Source organism: Antechinus flavipes, chromosome 3, assembly GCF_016432865.1.
Source record: "Antechinus flavipes isolate AdamAnt ecotype Samford, QLD, Australia chromosome 3, AdamAnt_v2, whole genome shotgun sequence".
In the NCBI taxonomy this organism is placed as follows: domain Eukaryota; kingdom Metazoa; phylum Chordata; class Mammalia; order Dasyuromorphia; family Dasyuridae; genus Antechinus; species Antechinus flavipes.
In genome coordinates this window covers 161,999,680-162,026,912 of record NC_067400.1, presented here as the reverse complement: position 1 = coordinate 162,026,912, position 27,233 = coordinate 161,999,680, and the positions used below count along the sequence as shown (strand labels likewise).

The window sequence follows — 27,233 nt, the reverse complement described above, 5'->3', positions numbered from 1 at the left end:
TTAACATGACCCTGGGCATATAGGTATATGAAATAGGTATACAAATCATACATTTGCTGCTAATGAATCATAATTTTGCTACCCCCAAATTCAGTTACAAGACCTCATATAAGCTCTTAAACCACAATTTAAGAAGCTGGGCACTAGACCATCCTGTTTTTCATGAGCTAAAGAGTCAAAAGTGTTTAGGAAGTTTGAGCTTGAAGAAATTAAGAACTGGATGTAGGAAGAGGTTATGAAAACTGTCAAACTGATAGAACTTTTCTGCCATTATCTTCACCATCTTATCCATCTCCTTCACTGGAGTCCTCAGGTCATCATTATTGCTAGGATCCATCCTGGGTTTCTTTTCAGAAGTTAATACACTTATAGCAATAACTCATTTTTTAATGAGTTTTTTTAAACCATATTCTCAATCAGTCACTTGAGGTGCAGGGAATGATGGGCAATGGCAAGCACAGAGATCATTTTTCCTATTTCATCATGGATTAATTATGGTTTGAGCTCTTGGAACACTTGTAAAAAAAGGAGAGTTGCACATATGTCTGTACTGAACCATCACAACTGAAATAGTCAAGAAAGCCTCAGGCAAGATGGAAAGAGTATAAGAAAAAAAAATGGAGGGGTGTTTATAATTTATTGTAATGACACTTGAATTGAACACAGAATGGATAAAAGAGGCAAAGAGACTAGGTTAATAAAGAGATTCTATAAATGTCCAGGCATATGTATATTATGTGTGTGTATATTTTAATAAATTTATATAATGGATAAATGAATATTTCATCTATTATCAACTTCCAAGACCACTCTTTCAAGATTAGTTTTAAGAATTCTATTGATCTAAGAAAATCATGTCTACATATGTTATACTGATGCTTTTAATAATGCTTAAAGATTTAGAAATATCTCCATTAAGACATAACCTGTAAGGTAGCTAGAAACTTTAAATTTTCTAATAGCTGTGTTCACTTTTGCATTAATTTAGTTTATAACCATTTTAACTTAGGAAAAAGCCTTATTTTTCGACTGGTACTGCAGCCTCATTTAATAGATCAAGAAGCTGAGTTCCAAACAGGTAAAAAAAATATGCAAGGTTACAGGGAATAAATGATTGAGTCTAAAGTTGTGAAAGTAGGTCCTCTGTCAAAGGAAAGCATATAGATTGTAAAGAACATAAACATCTAGAGTCAGAAGACTAAGATTCAAATCTGGCTCTGTTCTTCATATGAGTCTGGGGGCAAGCCACTTTGTATATCTAGGTCTTAAATTCCTTATTTGAAAAATGATAGAGGTGAACCAGACATGCTTCCAACTCTAAATCCTAAAATGTCATGATTTGGAATACAGTGTTGGCCCCACCCTCTGTCCTTGGACCACTAAATTTAACAAGTTTGTTGCCTCCTTTATATAGAGTGCTATTCTAAGAACTGGAAATATCAAATGTTGTTGTTGTTCAAATGTTTCAGTTGTGTCCAACTCTTTACAACCCCATTTGAAATTTTCTTGGCAAAGATACTGAAATGGGTTGCTATTTCCTTCTCCAGATCATTTTATAGATGAGGAAACTGAGGTCAATTAGGTTGTGATTTGCCCAGGTTCACACAGCTAGTGTCTGTGGCCTGTTTTGGACTCCAGTTTTCTTCACTCTTGGTTTGATGCTCTATCCACAGCATGATGCTCCATATTACATAAATATTACTTGGGAAGTAGAATGAAGGAAATTGCATTGGATTTGGAGCTTGAGGACCTGTTTCATCTTGAACAAGTTATCTTCTCTGTCTGTCTCTGTCTCTGTCTCTGTCTCTCTCTCAATGTTTTAATGGTATCTCCCCCCAATACATGCAAAGATAGTTCTCAACATTTACCTTTGCAAAACTCTATAGTACATATTTTTCTCCTTTCTATTCTCCTCTATCCCCTCCCCAAGCCAGAAAGCAATCTGATATAGATTAAATGTGTACAATTCTTCCAAGCACATTTCCATATTGGTCATGCTGAGCAAAAAAAAAAAAAAAGAAAAAAATCAGATCAAAAAGGGGGAATAATATGAGAAAGGGAAAAAAACCCAAGCAAACAACAATAACAAAAAGTGAAAATACTATGCTCTGAACCATATTCACATTCAGTCTACATAGTTGTCTCTCTGGATGCTCATAGCATCCATTGCAGAGCTTATATCTTTCCTCCATCACACTGAATCACCTTAGCGTTGAAAAGAGGTATTACTTGCCTTCTCTAGTCTCATCTCCTCATCGGTAAAATGAGGTCAGATTCAAAAGAATCTTTGGCCCCTATTATTGTTTAATTGTTCCATCATGTCTTATTCTTTGTGACCCCAAGTACCATGACATGCTAATATAAGGGGTTTTCTTGGCAAAAGTACTAGAGGGGTTTGTCATTTCCTTCTCTGGTGGATTAAAACAAACAGTTTAAATCATTTATCCAAGGTCACACAGCTAATAAGTGTCTGAGGTGAGATTTGAACTCAGGCCTAGTACTCCATCCATCGAGCCACTTCAATGTCCCATATATGAGATCTGAGAAAAGAAAGATGGGGGTAAGAGACAATGGGAGATCAGGAAAGGTCTCAGATTCAGTGACACATGAGTTGGATTCTATTGAGAAAGAAAGATGTTTTCTAGATTCATATTTTTGTTGTTGCTCCTGTGGTTTTCTGTAGCAAAATTACACAGCATTTGCAGAAGTAGCAGGTCTACTCAGGCCCCAAGAGTTTCTGACATTTATATTCATATTGTATCACAGTTACTAGCAAGATTTAGAGTTGTAAAGGACTACAAAGTCCATCTAATCCAACACTTCATTTTACAGATAATGAAACTAAGGCCCAGTGACTTAAGTTAATAGTAAAGAAATCTCTGGATAGCTTGTTCCTGGGTTCAGCCAGAAACTGAGCATCCATCTACTCTAGAATTTGATGACTTAACTCTAGCTGGCCACCTGGAAATTAGTGGAATAACTAAAGTGATATGGCTAGGGGTATGCTGGTAAAAGTTTAATAACCAGCTGCATGAAAAAAAAAAAAACCCACACTATTGAGTTTAGTTCACATTATTACAATTTTCTCTTATCACTTTTTGAAGTTTAGGCAGTTGAAAAAAATTAATCAAGCCCTGATTTTTAATGATTTCAGAGGTGTAAATGCTCATGTTGAAAAGTTAACAATTCTTTTTTTCTCAGCACTTGTGAGAGAAGGGTCCAGCTTATCCATGGGCATAACTTAATGTTAAGGAAATTTTGTAGATAAGTCAGACCATCTGACCAAATCTTATACAATCACCCAAATAAAAAAAAAAAAAAAAACAACCCAGATATGTTTGCAAATTTTTACAGTAAAATAAGCAATAAGAAGTTGCCTGCAAATGTGCTAAATTCATTCATAGATGGCCTACTTTCTCTCTCTCTCTCTCTCTCTTCTCTCTCTCTCTCTCTCTCTCTGTCTCTCTCTCTCTGTCTCTGTCTCTCTCTGTCTCTGTTTCTGTCTCTCTCTGTGTCTCTCTGTCTGTGTGTGTGTCTCTGTCTCTCTGAGTCTCTATCTCTGTCTTTCTGTCTCTGTCTCTGTCTCTGTCTCTGTCTCTGTCTCTCTCTCTCTCTGTTTCTGTCTCTCTGCGTCTCTCTGTCTCTATGTGTGTCTCTGTTTCTCTCTCTCTGAGTCTCTATCTCTGTCTCTGTCTCTCTGTCTCTGTGTGTGTCTCTCTGTCTCTCTGTCTCTTGCTTTTTCATTTGGGGCCTCTTTCTTCTGTTCCCATTTTGCTATGTGTAAACAGTTATTGCTATGCACTGCTGCCTGTGCTAAATAGCACATTTCCACTGGGTTTAAATAAAACAACAAGGAAAATCAGAACTGCCCTGAATACAAACGGAAAATATTCTCAGTGTTCCTTAGGTTGATTTGGTATTCTACTGAGGGAGACTGACTTTAAAATGAGAGTTCCGATTTCCCAGCCAAGGGAAACAGGGTTATCTTTTGCCTGAAATATGGAAGTAAAGATTTAGGTCACTTTGAAAGAAGGAGAGTAGGGAGGGGTGGGGGAAAGTACAGAAGTGGTAACTCTGTGTGACAAGCCAGTCATGGCAACAGCTGAGGAATCCACACCCCAGGGTGTGTGCAGTCCGCAAACAAAAGTGTTATATTGTATTCTGTGAACAAACTAAAAGGGGGGGGGGGGGCTTAAAAAAGAGGAGTCTGGCCTTTTATCTCTAAAAAGTTTCTGAGACAAAAGTAAGAATTTTTTAAGGTCAAACAAAGGAGTGGCTTTTTTCTTCCCTTTCACAGACACAAGAGGAGGTGTCTCCTAGTCTTTTCTGCAAGCCCTCCATTTCCTTTTCCTCCCTTATTCTTTTCATTCTACTGGCTTATATCTCTCTCCATCCTCCTGGGGAGCCAGGTGTAGTGTGTCCAATATAGCTTATTAGCATAGCACTCTAGGATATCCACCGCTTCAGGAATTCAGGCAAACCAAAGGCAAGTTGATTGTTTCTTTCCATAAGCCTGGCTGAGAAGTGTACTCACATTTTGCTTGTGGAACAAGGTATTTAGCCCAATAGGGTGTAAAAACCAGGATCTTCAATTTACCTGTGATAAATATCAATCTCTGCGACCGAGTCTGTCTCTGTCTTATTTTTTCTCTCTCTTCCCCCTTCTTCTTCCTTTCCCCTCCCTTTCCTCTCCCTTCTCTTTCCTTCCCTTTCTCTTCCTTTTACTTCCCTCTCCTTACTTTTTCCTTTCCTCTTCCTTTCCTATCCTTTCCCTCTCCCTTCCCTTCCCCCATTTCCTCTTCCTTCTCCTCCTCCTCCTCTTCCTCCTCCTCTTCCTTCTCCTTTTCCTCCTCCTCCTCCTTCTCCTTTTTTAATAGCTATCTATTTCCTCCCCTTCTCCTTCCACTCTGCTTTTTAAAAATATGATAAAAATGAAAGGCGACATGGAAAGATAAGCAAGCAAAAGGCTTAAATAAAATCATATAAAGTCATTCTTTTTCAAAAATAATTGAAAACTATGTGTGAATGTCCTCAAAGGATCAGAATTATTGGCTCTCTCCTTGTCACCCCTCAAGTTAGAAAACAGGGTAGCTTTCTTTTCTTTTCTTTTTTTAAATTTTTATTTAATAATTACTTTATATTGACAGAATCCATGCCAGGGTAATTTTTTTTTTTTTTTTACAACATTATCCTTTGCACTCGTTTCTGTTCCAATTTTTTCCCCTCCCTCCCTCCACCCCCTCCCCTAGATGGCAAGCAGTCCTTTATATGTTGGATATGTTGCAGTATATCCTAGATACAATATATGTTTGCAGAACCGAACAGTTCTCTTGTTGCATAGGGAGAATTGGATTCAGAAGGTATAAATAACCCGGGAAGAAAAACAAAAATGCAGATAGTTCACATTCGTTTCCCAGTGTTCTTTCTTTGGGTGTAGCTGCTTTTGTCCGTCATTTATCAATTGAAACTCAGTTAGGTCTCTTTGTCAAAGAAATCCACTTCCATCAAAATATGTCCTCATACAATATCGTTGTCGAAGTGTATAATGGTCTCCTGGTTCTGCTCATTTCACTTAGCATCAGTTCATGTAAGTCTCGCCAGTCCTCTCTGTATTCATCCTGCTGGTCATTTCTTACAGAACAATAATATTCCATAACATTCATATACCACAATTTACCCAGCCATTCTCCAATTGATGGGCATCCATTCATTTTCCAGTTTCTAGCCACTAATAGGATAGCTACAAACATTTTGGCACATACAAGTCCCTTTCACAGGGTAGCTTTCTAAATGGTTCAGTTTTGCATTTCATAAGCTTAAATGGACTATCTGCTTGAAAAAAATCATAAATTAAAAAAAAAATCTCTTTCCTTAACCAAAACTCCTAACACCTGTTTTTATCTTAATTTAAATCTTTTGCAAACCATGGCCACTGAACTTTCATTCTCAGTGCTTCTCTTTCTCTTCCCCACCCTCTCTCTCCCCTTTTCCCCAAAAAACTTTGCTCAAGCTTGCAGATGCTTAGCGTGTTTAGTTGTCACGGACCAAGAGGATATGAAATGATGAAAATTAATGTTATTATTAAAGGATTTTTCAATTAAATGTGTAGTTTAGGGCCAGATGCTGCTCTCCTAAAGGAAGAGAGGTTTAAGTAAAAAGGTCTGACAGATATTCATTCCATATAGCATAGCAGAATTTATAGTAGATTACACTCTTTGATTTTTGTGGGTCTGGGTTGTCAGGTCTACTTGCAAATGGGCTGTGGGAAAGGAATTGCACTTCTGCCATTTGAAAACATATGGGCCATATGGTAAATATTAGTCCAGTAACTGTTACTGGGTTTTTGTTTCTTTAAGGTCCTTTATACTTTGAATATGCTGTCCTGTAGATTATTTGCAAAGATTCCAATGGCCTTCCCACTTCTATTACTCCCTAAAGTATGATTTGTTGTACCTAAAAACCTTAGACCCTATTGAATAGCTTAAAAAATGTTTCTCCAAAGGTATCTAAATGAATACTTATGTCATAGGAATCTAAGGTCATTTGCCTTTGACCATGCAGTGTTCTTCTGCTCTCTCTGCTGCAAGGTTAATGCTGTATTAAACCACAAATACTTATTAAGTGTCTAGTATGTATGGGGCATGATGTTATACAAATAAGAAAAATAGCATAGTTTCTGACCTCAAACTTACAATTTAGTAGGAGAGAGGCTAAGATCTATAAATGGATAACTCTAATAAAAGTTAGAATGTGATATGCACAGGAGTGTTGTAATGGAAAGAATGGTCTAGTGACATGAGCAGCCCACCTTTTTTTCCAGTCATACATTTCCATAATTTGCAGCCATACAGCATTATAGGGAGAACATTGATGTTTAAAAGTTGGGCCATTTTTAGAAGGAAGGCTAGAGTTATTAAAAGTACTGTGCAATTCAAATATAATCCAAAATTCTTTCTTCTTCTTCTTCTTCTTCTTATTTTTTGCTCTCTTGAACATTTATTTACAAAGCATACATCAACATAAAACTTCTTTACTCTTTTATTCATTTCTGGATCATTGTTCTGTTCATTTAACTGCATGTCATAAGCAAGAGAAAAAAAAAGCATACTTGATTTTTCCAGTGTGTATTATTAGGCTGAACCCCCTTTAATGGCAATACATCTCATTTAGGATGCTCTGTAATCCTTCTAGGATTTCATATCTATAAACAGGAACTTCTGAGGGAATCTCATTATTTCTGGATAATTTATCTTCCTTTCGGATTCTGCTCTAGACACCATCCATGACAGCAACAAATACCTTTGGGAAAATTTACTGGATCCATGTTTTATATCTTCATAGATAGCAAAAATTACAGGGTTATCAACCAAAATGATCTCTTTGGATTCTTTCAGAGAATCAATTTAAAAAACAAAAAACAAAAGCAAAACAACAACAAAACCTAAAACATAGAAGTCACCTTAGTGGAAAAGAGCCTTTAAAAAGAGATTATATTCTACCAATTTTTTAAAAAAATTATTTTAATCCTAGTTAATCAAAAATAGGATACCTAAGTGAATAGTGCCAGGACTAGAGTTAGAAAAACATCCTCCTGAATTCAAATTTGACCTCATACATTTGCTGTGTGACCCTGGGCAAATAACTTTACTCTGTTTGCCTCAGTTTCCTTACCTATAAAATTAATTGACGAAGGAAATGACAAACCACTAAGATATCTTTGACAAGAAATCCCCAAATAGGATCATGAAGATTTGTACATACCTGAAAATAACTGATCAACAATGGCTAAAAATAGGCATAAAAGTATCTTTTCTTCACCTTTTTGTCAGGGTTTTCGTCACTAACTTTTCAGTTGATTCTAGAAAAAAGCAAAATGAATGAAAAATGCAAATTTCCCACTTTGCATATACTTGGATGGGCAGCCTATTATCCTATATCTTTTCTCCCTTTTACAACCAAACTTCTAAAAAGAGACTTTTGTACTTGTGACCTCTACTTCCTCACTTCCTACTAACTTCTCTGTCTCTTCTGACAACCTGTTCCTCACAAAATTTACTGAAACTATTCTTTCTGAATTATCCTTCACCAAAAATCTCTTAACCTACTAACTTCAATGCTCTTTTCTTTGTTTTCATCTTCCTTGAATTATCAAGGTCTTTTGATACTCTTAGACACTTCTCTATAATTTTCCCTCCTTTGGATTCCATGAAATTATCCTCTATTGATCTTATTTGTTTGTGGGCTCCTTATCGATTAATCAGCTAATTAATCAATTAATCAATCCAACTTTTGCTCTATCTTCATGTGCTTCTCATCTTACAAATGTGAGAAGGTTGTTCTTTTGGTGATTGTTCCTCAAGTTTCTGACCTATGACCTTATCTCTTATTTCCGTATACTTCTCTTTAGGTGATATCATTTAGTCATACAGGGTTTAATTACCATCTCTATATAGACAACTCCCATATCTATAAATCCAGCCTTATTTTCTCTTCTGAGCTTACATTTGCCCTCAAGAGCTCTGTTTACTACTAGATGCTCCATTAGCGTCTCACATCCATTATGTCCTAAACTAAATCAATAACTTTTCTCCCAAACACTAGTCCCCTTCAAATATTTCAGTTTCTGATGGGGCAGTATCATATTAGTCACTGAGTTTCATAATCTTAGTCATTCTTTTCAACTTTTCTTTTTTCATATCCTAAATTCTTGATTTATTTACCTATACATTTCTTATAGCTCAGTTCTCTTTTGTAAACTCAGGTAGCCACTGTGCTAGTTGTCCCTTTTGCTTCTAGTCTCTCTCCTTTCCAACTGGTCTTTCACATAACTACCAAGGCACATCTGACGATGTTATTTGATCAAATGCCTCCAGTGACTCACTGAGGTCTCTGGAATTAAATATAAAACCCTCAGTCTGGCATTTAAAGTTCTCTGTAATCTGGCTCTAAACTACATTGCTAGATATTTTATATTCATCCCCTTGGTATACACTCTGATACATCCAAACAGGACCACAAACTATATTTCCCAAATTTAGCCTTCCAAATCCTGTCTCTGGATCTTTTCATAGACTGTCATCAAAGCAAAGAATGTCTTCCCTTTCTACTTCTCTCTCCCAGAAATCATAACTCCTTCAAACTTCAAGTTAGGTATAGCTTCTTATGTAAAACCATCACTACATCTTACTTTGTTTTTGTTTGCTCCTTTCTCAAGTTAGTTTTGTATTTACTTATCTGGGGACCTGGTGTATCTCCCTTAGAAGTGAAATTTGTTGGAGGTTGAAAATTTTGCCTTCTTTTTCCTTTCCCCTTCCCCTTTTCCTTTCCTCTTTCCCCTCCCCTTTCCCTTCTTTTTCTTCTCCCCTTTTCCTTCCCCTTCCTCCTCCCATTTCCCTTCTTCTTTTCCTTTTCCCTTTTCTTTCCCCTTCCCTGTCTCTTTCCCACTTTACTCCCTTCTCTTTCTTTTCCCTCCTCTTCCCCCTGCCTCCCCTTTTCTTTTCTCTTTCCTATTTCCTTTATTTTTTCCCTTCTACTTCTCCTCTCCATTCTCTTTCCCCTTCCCCTTTCTTTCCCTCTTCTATTTCTTTTTCCTATTCCTCTTTCCCCTCACTTCTCTCTCTGTTCTACCCATTCCTTGAGCATAGCACCATGGAAAAGACACTGGCTCTTGGAATCAGAGATCTATGGTTCAAATCCTACCTTTGATGTGTCTCATATAATAGGATACTAGGAAAGATTTAGACAACTTCTCCCACAAATTAAGGAAGTATTTTAAGACCGCTGAGATTTGTGGATTTTGCCAGTCTAAATGCTTCCAAGAGGACTTTGGATGGGAGGCTTCCAGAAACCTATTTACTACCTATGTGCTCATGTATAACTTAATTTCCTTGGACCACATATTTCTTGTCTATAAAATGAGAATTTAATTAGTTAAGCTTTAAAGTTCTGATAGCTCGACATGTATACAATAAGTGTTTAATACATATATATTTTAGTCAATTGCCTAAGATATGATATAAATCTAGGTACAAATTCCATCCATTCTATTGGATTGTAACACAGTTCACTATGGAAGACAGCAGAATAAAAAAAAAAAAGTAAGAGAAGGAAAAAAATAAAAGAAAAATGGAAGTTTTTTTCATCAGGCATGACTGTTAGCATGACAAAGGCAAATAAATCTTGATGGTTAGCAAACATTTAACCATGTTAAATAGTAGCTCCCACTTATTCTAAAGAATCAACTACTAAAAGAATGGGAAGAGAATAAACTGAAAAACATAATCCCTAAAAGGAAACAAGTTTGTGAAATAATGATCACAACTGTGTGAGGATTGCTGTACATATTTATGCAGATTTGTTCTTTGAGACAAAAACAACAGACTTGTCTGGACTTTTCTTTTCGCGCTTCCATTGCAAGCAATGGCTGGCTCAAATTCCACAACTGTCACAGTGTAGGGTTTTGTTCTAAGTGGAAAGTGTGATGACATCAACTTGGTTTTTACTAATGACTGGAAAGAATGAATTGCATCCCTTTTAGAAGCCTTCTGCTTGTGTGATGTTAATACTTTTATGAATGGTAGGTTAGACTCACCACATATTCAAAAAGGTTGCTTTTAATTTAAAAATACTGATTTTAATTAATAGAAAAATGTCAGAAATTGACTTCAAAAGCTAGTCAGAGCATAATCCAGAAAGCTTGGGTTTGCCACTTTCTTTAATAATTATGTCCCTTTGGACACATTGTTTGATTGCACTGAACTTCTTAATTGATTTGAATTGTTTAAAAAAGAGGTGATCATATCTGTTCTATTGATTTTTCAGGACTGGAGGGAGCTAGGTGAGGCACTGAAAAGAGCTCTGGTCCTGGAGTCAAGAAGCCATGAGTTCAAATTTGACTTTACACCTAACTGTGTAAACCCAGTCACTTTGTTTGCTTGTTTTCTCACCTATAAAATTGGGACAATAACAGCACCATTCTTTAGTGTTCCTGTGATGATCAAATGAGATATTTATAAAGCACCTAACATAGTGCCTGGCATCTAGTAGGTCCCCTTTTTTTCCACTTGGAATGGGATGGGGATTCTAGGCACTTTCCTGTTCTCCTATGTTTAGCCATGCCTTCATCTGCTTTTTGCCTTCTATGCCCCCATGGTGAGGAGTGGGGTGGTCAACACTAGTTGCTTGATAACATGAGGAATTTTGAATTTTGAGGCAATTGGAATTGAATGACTAGTCCAGATAATAAGTGTCAAAGGCCAGATTTTCACTCAGTTCCTCCTAATTCTAGGGCCAGTGTTTTATCCATTGTGCCACCCAGCTGTCCCCACAGGAGGAATTTTGAAGAAGGAATTTTTAAAAACCCCTAGGTCTAACTCATGAGCTTTTCTTCTTCAAAGCTCCCACACGTTCTTTCATTTGACATCAGGCTTTTCTGTCCACCATATGGATCCAGGGTGGCAAAAGGTACATGCTATTATCATTATCCCTTCAACATTGTGGCTTTCTCCATTGTGATTTAGATATATCACAGGTTGGCATAAGAAACTAAATAGAAATTTGGGGGGAGTTTTGGGGAAGGTACAGATGACATGTCAGCACAAGACAGAAAAAGTTTAAAAACTCAGAAATGCATGAAATATATGTATAGTATTGTATGATATTCACATATTTTATTTTTAATGCCATAATAATTCAGACTGGTGTGGAAAACCAAAAATTTTTGTATGTGTTTTCCAGATTATGGAGGGGGAACGATGGATAGTGGGGTAATGGGAGGTACCAGACCCCTAATCTTTGTGATGTAAAAGAAATAATTTTATATTTGAGTACTGACAAGGAATTAGGATGTACCTCTTATAATAAGGTCATTTGAAATAATCATGTAAAGCCTTTTGTAAAATGTAAATAAAGTATTATGTAAATAATAATAACATTAATAATGATTTTATATGTGCTTTAAGTAAAGAATTTTATATTTATTATCTTATAATAGCATTATGATAGATACTACTAGTACCATTATCCCCTTTTATAGATCTAGAAACTGAAATTCAGAAAAGTTAAATGACTTGTCCATGATAAAACATTTATTATTAGAATCCAGGTCTTCTTAAGTCCATATCTAGAACACCATTTATACCATATTGGTTATATCAGTAGGAAAAAGAGTTCATTTCTCAAAACTATGAATGGAACTATATAAATAATTTCATTGCATCTAATATTTTTATTGGGTTTTAGAAACTTAAGTATAGAAATTAACCAGATACTTCTGAACAGAGCATATAAGATCTTTGTTATTTAGGATCTACTTTATATAGATGGTAGCTACTATCTATTTATACAGAACTGCCTTTGAAAAACAAAAAAAAAATCTTGATTTGTGCATCTTGAAACACATAAGACTATGAACTACATGCAGAAACTTTGAGGTTATAGATATCAATGAAGTAAATATCAGATTTTTTCTTTCTTACATAGCCTCTGATCTGGATTGTGATTTAGCCTTTGCCCCTATTGCTATGGCTCAATTTAAAATGACTAAACCAGACCTAAATTCATGTGCTTAACATATTTCTAAATGTTATAGTTTCAGCCTGTTGTGATTGCTCGCACATCTTGAAGCTAGTTGGAGCCTTTTGGGCAGTGTCTCTTTTCTTACAACTTTTTCATGATCTTTTACAACATCTACAAAAATGGAGGCTGACTCAAAGAACAGCTGCTCCTTATTCAATTCAATTCATTTACAATTTATTGAGTGTCCATACTATATATGGCACTGTACTAGGTGCTTATTGTATGGGTGTGACCAACTAGAGAGTAGCTACTGGGTTTCCTTCTGTTTTATATTTTGTTTTTATTTTCCTGTTGGAATATAGTTATTTTTTCCCTCTATAATAGTTGCCTTATGTTTTTCCTGGTCTGTTTTGATTTTCCATCTTTGTTTTATATGTGTGTGTATGTGTATATTTTACATATATATTTACATGCTTGTTACATAACATAAATCTCATGCTATATCAGAAGTCAAATCACCTCAGTGTTCTGCCTAGTTATTCTATAACATCTAAGTCCTATCCACTGTTACCATAATTAAAGAGGTTTTTAGCCTAATCAGCAATATATTTAGAATTGATACCTTATATATTATATATATGTATGTTACATATATATGTGTGTGTGTGTGTGTGTGTGTGTTTGTGTGTGTAGTATGATGAGAAATATGGTGACCCATTACAAAATGTTTGTAATAGATTTTCAAGGAATCTTTAAAAAAATCTTATTTTTTTTTTTCAAATGGTACTGCATTTAAAACTATCCAATTTAGATTTCAGGAATTGGATGATAAACATTTTTGATGGCACAAACCACCATGGAATTTTTTCTTCATACTATCTCTAGATATTATTTTCAACTTAAATCTAGTATCTAAAGGGACAATTACTCTTTCTACTTTTGAGTCATCCATAGTCCCTCTGAAATCTTTTTTTTCCCAGTTGCAGCCAACTCTTCATGACCCTATCAGGAGTTTCTCAGCAAAAATACTGAATAGGTTTGCCATTTTCTTCTCCAATTCATTTTACAAATGAGGAAACTGAGGCAAACAGAATTAAGCGACTTGGCCAGGTGTAGGGGCAGAGGGTATTCAAGAAGGACTAACATCTCTGGTATAAGGGCTTGTGGAACTCTTTTCAGGGCTTCTTAATATGTTCATTGTCTGCTTATCACCTAACTCACCTATAGCTACAAGAAGTTGGATATAGTAGCTACATTGCAGTAAGATTGTCTTGGCAGATGGACTAAATCAGAATGAAGATAACTAATAGAACTCAAAGCCATTGCTTTACCCCTATTGGTAATAAGCTGGCAGAAAAGGTAACAACAAATTGTTCCAATGGTTATAGAAATGACTGAAGCAGATACTGTGGAGCACTTAGAGCTTGTTCATACATCTCTATCTTGTCCTGCCTTGTCCATCTACGGTTGAATTGACTTTTGTCTTAAAACTGGACTTCCATGACTCTGGGAAAGGGAATGAAGCTTTGTGCTACTCTGCTTCCCTTAAATCCAATTCACACACAAGTCAAGTGATCACCCATGTTATTATCATTGATCTTTGAAACAAAGGATCAACAACAGCAACAGCCCCTCTGTATCTACATGGATAAGAAATGGACTAAGGATGGACATCAAATCTTGCATTTGAATATCTAACTTCCCTGGCAGAGGTCTTAAAGCATATGTAGCTAGATATTTACCTAACCACTACACTCATGAGAGGACTGAAGAGCATATGTTATTTTGACATAGGCTGGAATTAATTTAAGATCAAAGTTGTCCCTCCATCTGCCTTTTTTTCCAATGGTACAGTATGATTTAGTAGTGTTTTTATTCATCATTATAAGTTTGGTTCAAACTATACCCCTATTTGGAAACTTATTGGTTCTGTGACTTAGTGCCAACCCAGATGAGGATGCTGTGGATCTGAGGATGTGCCCTATTTGATCTTCTTGCCCTGCAAATTCAGCGGCTGTTTCAATACACTAAACACACTTTTCAACAAAACTCAATTTTGGAGATATGCAGTGCAGATTTGATGGTAGCATCTGCCCCCCAGACTTTAACTGGCTGAAGATTGGTTAGGTCATTCTGAGAAAACAATTTTACGGGCCCCACAATGTAATGCACATTTATTTTCTTCACTGTAGTAAATTTGCTGTTTAAAAATTGAGTCTTCTAGTTATTCTCCATTTTTGAAATCTCTTTCTTTTCTCTTTTAAATATACCTTTTGGAATATGACAGAATCTTTTGAATTTCTTATATTTATAAACTGTATTTAGCTACTAGGATCTAATTTTTTGAAGCAAGAAATTGCCAGGCAACCACAAAAGTAGAGGGAAAATTTGTGTTATGTTAATGAAGTCAATGCATTCATTAAATCAATTAGAATACTCTTTCTATGTCTATAAATCCATTATGTAAGTTGGGAGTCAAGATCCTTGGGGTGGGGTGAGATGAGGCTCTATTGGAGAGCAGGCTCTATTGGAATTCTAAATGATAGCAGAACTGCCAAGCTCCAAAGAAAAGTCTGGGAGCAGTAATCAAAAGGGGTATATTAGGTGGGTGCTAAATCTATTCTCAGCTTTTAAGAAATATAATGTTATTGCAATGATATTGAGACTTTGAGATCTAAGACCCATTTCATAGGAGTAATACACAGAGTCTACATTTTGGAGTCTACATTCCTATCTAATTAAATCCCTTAGTTTATATGTTCCTATTACTCCTTATTCTACCAAGTTGGTAATTTGCCATTTTCCTTAGTGCTTTTGCTATCAATCTCCATTTCTACTACATTTCCTCCAATGCTGAATAAATTCACAGCCTTAACTATGTTAACATAAGACACTACTGCTAAGATTTCCAGGATCTCCAATTTGATAGCGCCCCACTTCATCCACAGCCTTTTTACCTGTCACCACTCAGACTTCTGCAATTATATTTAGTTATATTCCATCTTCACTAAGACAAACTTTTCCATCTTACCTACATTGTTGAGATTTTTAACCTCCTCCTTTCTGTGTTGGTCTTTCCCTTGTAGATATTGCAGTCATGCTCATTTAATTCATCATACCTTAATTAGCAGCAGAGAATAATTTGGCATATTCAGCCTTTTGAAATTTATCTTGCTAATTTTTGATCCTATATTTTATAAACAATTGTACAACAATCTCATAAGAGAATTTAAGCATAATGTTGTTTTAACAATTTTAAGTGATACTTCTTGTGCATATTAAGTATTTCCATAATTTTTTTCTGAAAAGATAACTTTCAAAAAATTTTTATCAAAATGCTTTTGCCTTAAATTATTTTTCATTTAAAACATATTTTTGAAAGAATTTACTTCTTTAAAGAAGCAAAAGTTTATCATTAAGAAGATATGGTCTGAAACAGCTAGATAGTACAATGAACAGAAGACCAGCCCTAGAGTTAGGATACAACATTTTCCACTTGTGTGACCCTTGGCAAGTCACTTAAACCCAATTGCTTTGCAAAAAAAAAAAAAAAGAACATAAATAAAAGTATATATGGTTATAAAAAAGGGTAGGACTAGTTATATAACAAGAAGAAAGAAGTTCCAAGGCTTCTTGAATCAAAGATTCAAAAAATCAAAGATCCACTTTAAGGAAGATTCCCAACTATCCATGTTGAAAGTCAACTGGTAAACAGCTACAGTTTCTTACTCCAACACCCATAGAAACTCAGAATTTTAAATTTGGAGTGGACTTCACTTCTACTCCATCTATCCATCTATTCCACCTATCTATAAAAAGGAGCTGCCTCTGCATCAAGCAGTTATCCAGCCTTTGTATGAAGACTTTGCACAGCAGGCAACTTGCTGCTTTTCTGTTTGATCTATCAGCTCCCATGGACTTAATTATCCTTTCTGTACTAATGATTCTCATATCTACTTTGTACCAAAATCACTTCTGATCTCTAATCTCATATTTCCAACTTCCTTTCAAATGTCTCAAACTGGAGGTCCATCAGGCATCTAAAACTCAACATGTCCAAAGTAGAACTCGTTATCTTCCCCCCTAGATCCTTCCCTCCTCCGATCTTTGTAGAGGACAACATTATACTCCCTGTTCCTTTGGTTCACAACCTAGGAGTTATCTTGAAAACTTCTTTATCTCTTATTCCCCATATCCAAACTATTGCCCAAGGCCTACTGCTTTTACCTTTGCAGCATCAAGGTATCATCCATCACCCATACTCATTAAACATATCAAAAATTCAAAATATTCAAACCAGAACTTGTGATCTTTTCTCTCAAACGCTTTCCTTTCCTTTTCTTTTTTTTTAATTATAACTTTTTATTTACAAGATATATGCATGGTTAATTTTTCAGCATTGATAATTGCAAAACCTTTTGTTCCAATTTTTCCCTTCCTTCCCTCAAACCTTCCCTCAGATGGCAGGTTGACCAATACATGTTAAATATGCTGACGTATAAGTTAAATACAATATATGTATACATGCCCAAACAGTTATTTTGCTGTACAAAAAGCATTGGACTTTGAAATAGTGTACAATTAGCCTGTGAAAGAAATCAAAAATGCAGGTAGACAAAAATAGAGGGATTAGGAATTCTATCTAGTGGGTTAATAGTCATTTCCTAGAGTTCTTTCGCTGGGTGTAGCTAGTTCAGTTCACTACTGCTCTTTTGGAACTGATTTGGTTCATCTCATTGTTGAAGATGGCCATGTCCAACAGAATTGATATAGTGTTGGGTTGAAGTATATAATGATCTCCTGGTCCTGCTCATTTCACTCAGCATCAGTTCATGTTTAGTCTCCCCAGGCCTTTCTGAAATCATCCTGCTGGTCATTTCTTAATGAACAATAATATTCCATAATATTCATATACCACAGTTTTTCAGCCATTCTCCAATTGATGGGCATCCATTCATTTTCCAGTTTCTGGCCACTACAAGCAGGGCTGCCACAAACATTTTGGAATATACAGGTCCCTTTCCCTTCTTTAAAATCTCTTTGGGATATAAGCCCAGTAGTAACACTGCTGGATCAAAGGGTATGCACAGTTTGATAACTTTTTGAGCGTAGTTCCAAATTGCTCTCCAGAATGGTTGGATTCGTTCACAATTCCACCAACATGTATCAGTGTCCCAGTTTTCCCACATCCCCTCCAACATTCTGCATTATCTTTTCCTGTCATTCTAGCCAATCTGACAGGTATGTAGTGATATCTCAGAGTTGTCTTAATTTGCATTTCTCTGCTTAATAGTGACTTGGAGCATCTTTTCATATGGCTAGAAATAGTTTCAATTTCTTCATCTGAGAATTGTCTGTTCATATCCTTTGACCATTTATCAACTGGAGAAAGGCTTGATTTCTTATAAATTAAAGTCATTCTCTATATATTTTGGAAATGAGGCCTTTATCAGAACCTTTGACTGTAAAAATGTTTTCCCAGTTTATTGCTTCCCTTCTAATCTTGTCTGCATTAGTGTTTATACAAAAACTTTTCAATTTGCTATAATCAAAATTTTCTATTTTGTGATCAATAATGACCTCTAGTTTTTCTTTGGTCATAAATTCCTTCCTCTTCCACAGGTATGAGAGATAAACTATCCTATGTTCTTCTAATTTATTTATAATCTCATTCTTTATACCTAGATCATGAACCCATGTTGGCCTTAACTTGGTGTACAGTGTTAAGTGTGGGTCAATGCCTAGTTTCTGCCATATTAATTTCCAATTTTCCCAGCAACTTTTGTCAAACAGTGAGTTCTTATCCCAAAAGCTGGGGTCTTTGGATTTGTCAAACACTAGATTATTAAAATTATTGACTGTTTTGTCCTTTGAACCTACCCTATTCCATTGATCAACTAGTCTATTTCTTAGCCAATACCAGATGGTTTTAGTAACCACTGCTTTATAATATAATTTTAGATCTGGTATAGCTAGGCCACCTTCATTTAATTTTTTTTCATTAATTCCCTTGAAATTCTTGACCTTTTTGTTTTTCCATATGAACTTTGTTGTTATTTTTTCTAAGTCATTAAAATAGTTTTTTTGGGAGTCTGATTGGTATAGTGCTAAATAATTAGATTAGTTTAGATAGTATTGTCATCTTTATTATATTTGCTTGCCCTATTCAAGAGCATTTAATATTTTTCCAGTTGGTTAGATCAGACTTAATTTGTGTGGAAAGTGTTTTGTAGTTTTGCTCATATAGTTTCTGATTTTCTCTTGGCGGATAGATTCCTAAATATTTTATGCTATCGGTAGTTACTTTAAATGGAATTTCTCTTTGTAATTCTAACTGTTGGATTTTGTTAGTGATATATAAAAATGCTAATGACTTACATGGGTTTATTTTGTATCCTGCAACTTTGCTAAAGGTGTGGATTATTTCTAATAGCTTTTTAGTAGAATCTCTGGGGTTCTCTAAGTATACCATCATATCATCAGCAGAGTGATAATTTGGTTTCCTCATTACCTACTCTAATTCCTTTAATCTCTTTCTCAACTCTTATTGCCAAAGTTAGCATTTCTAATACAATATTGAATTGTAATGGTGATAGTGAGTAACCTTGTTTCACTCCTGATCTTATTGAGAATGGGTTGCAGTTTATTTCCATTACATATGATGCTTACTGATGGTTTTAAATAGATGCTACTGATTATTTTAAGGAAAAGTCCATTTATTCCTATACTCTCAAGTATTTTTAATAAGAATGGATGTTGGATTTTATCAAATGCTTTTTCTGCATCTATTGAGATGATCATATAAACCCTTTCCTTTTCTAAGTTTCCTTATTAAGGAAACTTAGCCATCTGCCCAGTAGCCTAGACCCACAACTTCAATGTCAATTCCAACTTCTTACTTTCTCTTTTCTCACATATGAAATAAATGATTGTACCCTTATTTTATCCCAATCAGCCTTAATCTGCTAGTGATATCATAATATATTAATAATCATTATTAATAATATTAATAATATATTTAATCAACTAATGCATTACATTCAGGAATAATTAAGTAGGATAGGTTTGTTCTTATAAAAGCTCCGAAATTCTTATAAAAGGACCCAAACTGTAAATTACAAAATCATAAGTTGACTATAAGTTCACTTGCTTGTTATGAAGTTTACTTACATCATCATAGGATGCAAAATTAGAGGACCTCTACCATTTCCTCCTTCTGAGGAACAGACTAAGCCCAGCTTGATGAAAGTGACTCAATGATATAGAAAACTATTTCATTTTCCCTCTGCCTTTTGTCATTACCCTATTGCCCAACATACGGTGATAGCTATAAGCATTTGGCCAGTGAGTGACCCTGGATGCTGGCCCATGGCGTGACTGTCTAATAGCCCATTGGGTCATGTAGATATTTTGACATCTGTTTATCAGCCCAATTCATGGATCTGTTCGACAGCTCCATAAGACCCCCTCAGAGGTCAAGATAGGTCTATCAACATCTGTTCATAAGCTCATTTGTCAACTAATGCGATTTAGTATTTTGTGTAGCCTCTCCTAGAGTATTAATAAGGCTCATCCACCAATGAGAGTTTGTCTTTTTAGTTTGCTTCATCTATATTGCCTGGGTATCATGAACTATAAAATTAAAGTCTCTGAGAAAGGGAACATCTTAAATTGTGATCTGGGCTATAATTCATTAAAGGGGTCCAGTTCCCTTTAATAATGATTATTTGCTCAGAGCTCTGCCTCAATGTTTTTTTTTTTCCCCCTGTAAATTGGCAGTTGATTCTTGTCATTTTACCTTTGCAGATTTTCTTCTCTCTATTCACATAGTCACCTCCCTGTTCCAGATGCTCATTATCTCTCACCTTGTACTATTGCAATCACCTTCAAATTTATCTCTCTGTTCCAACTCTCTCCACACTTCAGTTAATCCTTTATTTCCTAAAATTTAGGTATTACTGTATTACCCCCAACTCAATAAATGGCCTGAGCTCCCAATTACCTGTTCCATCAAATAACTGTCTGATGTTTTAAGTTCTCCACAAAAGGATCCCTTCCTACCTTTTTGATCTTCCTTAATTTTTTTTACTTACATCTATCCACTCTCAGATTCAGCTTTTCTGGCCTATTTGCTATCTCCTAACTCTGTCTTTGCACTGACTCTCTTCCATGCTTATTTTAAGCATTTTTAATTTTTTTAAATTTTAAGCAAATTTTAAGTATTTTAAATACCTTTTCTCACCTTTATCTCTTTACTTCATTTTATTCAAAACTTGTACATCTAACTTCTTGGACAGAAAGCTTTTCCTGGTTACTCTCAGCTGCTAGGGCCTTCTCTCTGAGATTTCCTTCTATCTATTCAGTATAGATTTTATATATACCTAGTTATTAACAGGTTGTTAACTCCTCCCCCTCCCACTGGAATATATGTTTCTTAAAGATGGGGACAGTTTTGGTATTTCTTTATATCCTCAGACTTAGCACAACTCTTTTTTTTAATTTTTTTTATTTCAAAATTTAATTTTATTTTATAATAACTTTTTATTGACAGAATCCATGCCGGGGTAATTTTTTTTTTACAACATTATCCCTTGCACTCACTTCTGTTCCGATTTTTCCCCTCCCTCCCTCCACCCCCTCCCCTAGATGGCAAGCAGTCCTATATATGTTAGATATGTTGCAGTATATCCTAGATACAATATATGTTTGCAGAACCGAACAGTTCTCACAGGGAGAATTGGATTCAGAAGGTAAAAATAACCTGGGAAGAAAAACAAAAATGCAAATAGTTCACATTCATTTCCCAGTGTTCTTTCTTTGGGTGTAGCTGCTTCTGTCCATCATTTATCAATTGAAACTGAGTTAGGTCTCATATATAGGACTGCTTGCCATCTAGGGGAGGGGGTGGAGGGAAGGAGGGAAAAATCGGAACAGAAGCGAGTGCAAGGGATAATGTTGTAAAAAATTATCCTGGCATGGATTCTGTCAATATAAAGTTATTATAAAATAAAATAAAAAATATATATAAAAAAAAAGAAACTGAGTTAGGTCTCTTTGTCAAAGAAATCCACTTCCATCAAAATACATCCTCATACAATACCATTGTTGAAGTGTATAATGATCTCCTGGTTCTGCTCATTTCACTTAACATCAGTTCATGTAAGTCTCTCCAAGCCTCTCTGTATTCATTCTGCTGGTCATTTCTTACAGAACAATAATATTACATAACATTCATATACCACAATTTACCCAGCCATTCTCCAATTGATGGTTAGCACAACTCTTGATAAATAAAAAGAGCTTAATTGATGCTTGTTCACTGGCTAAAGTGACAATATCAAACACTAGCAGTGATAATGGTTTTTCTCTATGTCTGTCTCTCTCTCTTTCTCTCTCCCTGACTCTGTCTGTCTCCACACACTGAATACTTTATATATTATATATATTTACACATATATACAAAACATATTTAAAACTACAGTTCTCTTTTCCACATTGTGACTTTCCTCTTTGTGGTTTTGGTATATTGCATAAGAAATTATTATATAATTATAAGGTTAGCATAAGAAATTGATTAGGAATTTTTGGGGTGTTCTGCAAAAGCTTCAGATAACACATGAAGAATAATAGATGACACAGAAAAAGTTTAGAAACTCAGAATTGCATAAGATATATGTATAGTATTATATAATGTTAACATGTTTTATCTTTTAATAGCATAATAATTCAGACTTCTTTTCTGGTATAAAGTGAAGGCCAAAATATTTTTCACAGATTTTCTTGATTACAGGGGTGTCTTACTCCTAACAACTGTAACATGGAATGAATAACTAAAATATATATTTTATTATTTAATTTTATTACAAAGATGTACATTTAAAATTATATATCTATAAACATATGGAAACAAATAGATATAAAATTATATATGTTTAAGTATATGTACATTTATATAAAATTTGTATCTCTAAAATCTGTATTACCAATTCTATTAGAAATACATATAAATATAAATGTTTGTGTATAAATAAATTTGATAAATGTATATGTGAAATATAGGAATTAATATTTCTAAATGTAGGAAAAATATGTAGGTATACAAATATATGTGTAAATACATATTTTCCTATCTAATTTTGCTAATATATAGGAAACTAGGTAATAAATATTCCATTGGACGAGAATACAAGAATAGATTTTGATTTAAATTAGTGGAGGAAGTTCTCATACTGATAAAATATAATGGATCCATTAAAAAGACAAAACAAATCAAACCCCAATCCTATACTCTACTCCTCCCCTCAAAAAAGAATGAGGGGTCAGATACTTACTAGGTTGATGTAAGGCCAAAACTACCTGATCAAGGCAATGTTCTTTTGTCGACTTCAAAGAAGAATTACCCAAATGAATGTTATTCATTACTTATTAATGTTTTATAAATAGAAGCTATCACTCTAGGACTAAGGTCCTTTCCGAGTCACTCCCTTCTCTACTTATCAGATAATATATTTTAAAATGGAGTAAAACTCAAGGGCAGAGTTAAATAGGATGCAGGACTCTCTATAGGTTGAGAACTTTATCAATTAACACCTTAACCATTAAGCAGAGCTTGAGATTTGCCATTTCTTCATTCCTATTTCCTCCTTCAAAGTAGTATTATCATTATGTTGTGAAAGATATGTCTCTTTCCTACTCTAACCTATATTTGCAACATACCCTTTGGAAATCTCCCCATTCCTTCCTGCCTTGTTAAGAAATTGCATTTTATATTATACCTGTGACTTTCCCTCCCAAAATTACTTTATATGAATTTCAAACAATTCCATTTGCAAATATTGTTTCCTGAAATCAGAATGTAAGCTCCTTGAGAACTAGAAATGTTTTGTTTTATCCCGGGTAGGTAACATAATACTTTGAACATAGTAGACATACATTAAAATGCTTGATAAATTGAAAGAAATATTTGATATTGAACCTGTCAAAAGAATCTGTCATATCCTACTTCATTTACTATTTTATTTCCTATATGCATAGATGCTATTAAAAGTTTTGACCCAAACTTTCAAAAAAATAAAAAGAGAAGTTTTCTTGTACACAAAAATGTAAATAGAATAAGTACTTGCTATAATATAATTATATGCACAGTATATGTCATATCTATAAATGTTTCTTGAGGGAAAATTAGCTTTTTATGTTAGTATATAACATATACCTCATGCATAAAGCTTCAGTTCTATGGTTTTATTTTTCTATGAAGACATGAAATAATTGTTAGAATGGCAGTATGAAATTCTACTTTATTTCTAACTTTGGGGCTAATATTTAATACAATAGAATTGCAATATGGATAGCATTTTATATATTAAGTAATAAGTGAAATTATGCATATTCTAAGCATTTATTTAACTATGTATGCATTACATGCCTTAATATAAAACTTTTTTACTTGGAAAATGCAGCAGTAAATCAATATAGTTCTTGGTAAGCTGAGAATATTTGGTAGCCAAATTATATAATTTTCTAAAGGAGATAGACTTTTTCATAACCATGTGATTTTTGACCCAGTTTTCAGACTCTAAAATGACCATTCATTTCTATGCCTTGGAATAGTTGCATTCTTTACACCTTCTCAGACCACAGAACAAGTAAGCTTCTTGGTTTAGTTGATACACAGCTGGTAAAAATGCAATGTTTTAAGCAAAAGGTAGATAATACCCAGATGCTACAAAGATAAAAGCAGTATTTTAGGAAATATATGTGTTTCCAAAATATGTTTAATAATACATATTCTCAGATCCAGTCTCTCTGTCAGTAACAATATTCTGCAGCATCAGAAAATAATGCATAAAATCCTCTATAACAATAAAATATATTTGTAATTACATATTTTTAACCTTTCACTATATATTATAAAGTATGCTATGGATTTTTTTACTGTATCAAAAAATGCCTTTGTCATCCTTAATATTGATAAATATATTGAATAATTTATGAATCAGTGTGGGAAACTATTTAATAAGAATCATAAAAATGGGCAGATTGGATATTTTAGTTAATTATAAGTTACTTTAGAAGTCAAGCAAGCCTTGAGCATTTGAAGACATTTCAGTTAATTTTGGAGAATGATCCTTATAGATTGGCAAAGTATCTTTTTGGTACTAGAAGAATATGTAAATTGAAAATTTAAATTACAATCTATAATATGTGAAACATGATGATATAACTTCGATAATTATTTTGACTAATTGGTAACATCTTGACATTTTGTGTGAGAAGAGTCTATAGCTCATAGGATCGTGGATTTAGAGAAGATAAAGATCTCAGATATCATCTATTCCAAGTCCTTCATTTTAGAAATGAAGAAAATGGAATCCAGGAAAGTTAAATGATTAGCTTTTGGGAACATGGCTAGTAAGTGGAAAAGATAGGATTTGCTCCCAGAAGCTCTAATTCTGGAACCAGCACTCTTCCCATCACTATAACTCTGTGTGTCCTACATATTCCTCAAAATACACCTTTCATCTGGTTGTCCACTTGGGCTGGGGCAAAGTTCCTTTATATGTTTAAACAAATGAAAAAAATAATTTACTTCAAAGAATCATGTTCTACTAACCAATCTTAGAAAAGGCCAGATTTAAGAAACTAGAAATTAGCATTTTGAATCAAGTTTTCATAGAAGAGAATGAGATCATAAATCTGGAGCAGGAATCGACCTCAGAGGGTGTCTAGTCTAACCCTTTTGTTGCCAGATTAGTAAAGTGAGACCCCAGGAAAAGATCATACAAATAGAAAATGGCAAAGAATTTCAATCTTCTGACTTGAATCAATGCTTTTTCCTACTGTGTCAGATTACCTCTTCTACTCTTAGTAAAATTTATTGGAAACTTCACATAATTCATTGTTATAAAGTACATTTGTACTGTGATATATGTGATATATGAAGTATATTTGTATATGTTTAATATTTATAGCAAAATATTCTATTTTTAGGTCAGCAAGGTGGCTAAGTGGCTAGACCAACGAGTCTGAAGTTAAGAAAACTCATTTTCCTTAGTTCAAATATGGCCTCAGACCTTATTAGCTAAGTGACCCTGGGCAAATCACTTAACTGTGTGTGCTTCAGTTCCTCTTTTGTAAAAATGAGCTAAAGAAGGAAATGGCAAAAGAGTCCAGTATCTTCCAAGAAAATCCCAAATGAAGTCATGAAGAGTAGAAAATGACTGAAAAAAAACCTCAATAATACCAACAACATTCTATTTTAGTGATGAAATTAATAAAAAATGATGATAGAAGTTAAAGATGGAGATAAAAAATACTTAATAAGCTCAAATATCTTAAAATGAGTGCCCACAAAACCCTGAAAACACCTGGTCAAACCTGCTAAATTTTCTTATTTTTTGTTTCAGTACCACCTGCCAATAAAATATTGAAAGTCTGTTAAAAAAATACATTTTCCTACTTTGTACTTGTCATATTAAGGTACTTTTATACACAGCTATGAAGTTGGGTCATCCGATGATTTGCGTGTATGGTATGGTAGTGGTAAAAGGGAGTGATGTAGAACAATTAAATGACAAAAATTTGCCTGAGTTCATATTATCTTTGGCCAGTTCGATTATACAGACATGAATTTATATGCCCTTCAAAAGAGTAAAGAATCGAGCTCATTATTTTCATTATTAGCTAATCCAGGTGTAATAGATTGGTTGTTTTTACTGATTACAAATGAAAATAATTTGTAACATATTGCTGATTAGGACAGGCTAGTTCCTTGTTCTAACTGGGTGATTTTTTTCTTTCCAAAATTATAACAGCTTGAAATCTTTTTAAATCACAAAGAATTATACTTGGAAGGACATTCTTTAGGCACATTGTACTGAGCCATTTAAGAAAAATAAATTTCTCTCAACAAATGGCAAATTTCTAAATACTGCTGTAAGAATTAATATAAGGATCTGATATGATCCCAGAATAGTGGATTTTCTTATGAATGAAAGCAGATATTTGCAATGAGATAGAAGAAAGTCTTTTAGCATCATCTGTCACAAACAGGACTTTAAAAAGTTCCTGTTAAGGAAATTTGGGACTGAAAGCATTTTCACAAGTGTCCTTACAAGAAAATGCAAGAGAGGCATTGTTTTAAAAAATTGAAATTCAAGTTTATTTCTCAGTCATAAATAATAAGTAGAAAAACAGGGCTCTTGTCAAATGACAACTGAAAAAAAGTTTCCAAGCAGGGAAAGAGAATCAATTTGCTCTAAGTGATCAAGGTGTAACATTACATGTGTTAAAATCCAACTGGGGAGATTTGAATATGAAAATCCATGGATATGAGGAAACTGCCAAAGGTTCTTTCTCTAAAATTGATTTAGAAAAATGGAAGTATATAGGAATATAAAAAACATCCAAGAAACAAGACAATTTTTTTGAAAGGCAAAATGGAGCAAAATTTGGGAACTTTTAGGAACTATCTCTTTACATAATTTACTAGGTACTAAACATAACTGTTCCCTCAGCTTTAAAAAGTTATCAGGCATAGATTTTTTTTTCTTTTTACATATCTAGTACCATTTACTTCTTAACTTCTAAAATTCTCTGTGATGTATCTTACTAGGTTTTTCTAGTGTGATTTGGACCAGCCCAAAACATAAATGTATTTATACAAATTTTTAATTATGTAAAGACCTCAGCACTCTCAAGGCAATTTTATAAGACTA

The 27,233-nt window shown here is 34.2% G+C and overlaps 1 long non-coding RNA gene across 2 annotated transcripts in view; it reads right to left on the bottom strand.

Moving 5' to 3' along the window:
* LOC127553446 (uncharacterized) overlaps positions 1 to 22,910 on the bottom strand; it is a 58,642-nt gene extending 35,732 nt beyond the window's left edge. Inside the window, exon 1 of one of the 2 annotated variants that reach the window (XR_007951742.1) lies at positions 22,848 to 22,910. This is a non-coding gene — a long non-coding RNA (uncharacterized LOC127553446). Of the gene's footprint in view, positions 1 to 7,761; positions 7,859 to 22,847 lie in introns of those variants that run through there. The other variant, XR_007951741.1, reaches the window with a different exon arrangement.
* Between the last annotated feature and the right edge of the window lie 4,323 nt (positions 22,911 to 27,233).